Genomic DNA, 1,232 nt, shown 5'->3' on the forward strand with positions numbered 1-1,232 from the left:
TTCGCAATTTTAACAGTGCTAATTGTGTTTTATTCAATAGGGCACATGCTTTCAGCAATTTTGTTTGTCTGTACATGGATAGCTTCTGAACATTTCGCACTTCCACATTCTATTATGCGTTTATGCTCGCATTTCGACTAGTGCAATAACAAGTGTATTGTATATTATACACGCGCCGGAAGCAATAATGAGTGCGAAATTTAGAGGCAGAAATCATGCAATGATAAATAAGTTGTGCTTGTTATGCTAATGCGAAATTGCCGGTGGGAAAAATTGCGTATTTTTAACTAGTGTTGTCGATTTTTTCAAACTCAAAACTCTAARTTCACTGAGTATCTTTCSACCTCTTAATCGTTTGTAGAACATAACCTTCTCCTGTTTGATAGCCGACTCTAGTTTTCAAATTAAAATTGCTTCCATAGTTGTAATAGCTCTCGATTTTAAGATAATGYTTACATTTAGGGTTTTCATAAGGTCTTATAAAGTTATAAGGTATAACGATTCGAAAACATAGCATTGAGAATTGTAAATGTGTAAACTCATTTTTGTATGAAATRCAACAATTTCTTTAAAAAAATGTGTGAAAATTTATAATTTTACGATTTTACGATGCTTTACGACGGGTTGTGAGTACCCGAATTATGTTCGGAAATTCTAATTTTATTATAAATTTTTTGTATCTTATACGAAAATATGCGTAATATCATAAAAATGATTTAGGAAAGGGTGACTAGGGATAAAAATTAAGTATTCAACTGCGTACATGAAGCATACAAGAACTTGAGAAAGTGATATGAAGGAAAATGCAAAAAATTGTCTGACCCAAGTTGGCCACGTGTCCATAGTGTGAACGTAATGAACAACATCAAAAGATAATTTGCCAATAATTAAGACCAAAMGCGTAACCGTTTAGATGCCGTCTAAGGCTACTGATAGCTGCAGCTCAATCGTCTGTTGCGTTTTTGAAAATTTCTCTTAAAGAAATTGTTATGTAGAGAATCTTTAAAAGACCTTGTATATATATGCGTGACTAAGTGCAAAATTGTATACCAGCAAATAGTATCCTTACTGGTGTGCCACTGAATTCACTCTGCTTTTATGCCAGCCTTTAATTAAAATTTTTATTTTCGGCGACTACAATTGAACTGGATGTGGATTGAGTCACTGTTRTGTATGGAGGCTTTATTATTATAGTTGTAAGTCGGAACAATTCATACTGTAGCTGCATGGTT

The sequence above is a fragment of the Bactrocera latifrons genome, unplaced genomic scaffold (assembly GCF_001853355.1).
Source record: "Bactrocera latifrons isolate USDA-ARS-PBARC rearing strain unplaced genomic scaffold, ASM185335v1 scaffold_14, whole genome shotgun sequence".
Lineage (NCBI taxonomy): Eukaryota > Metazoa > Arthropoda > Insecta > Diptera > Tephritidae > Bactrocera > Bactrocera latifrons.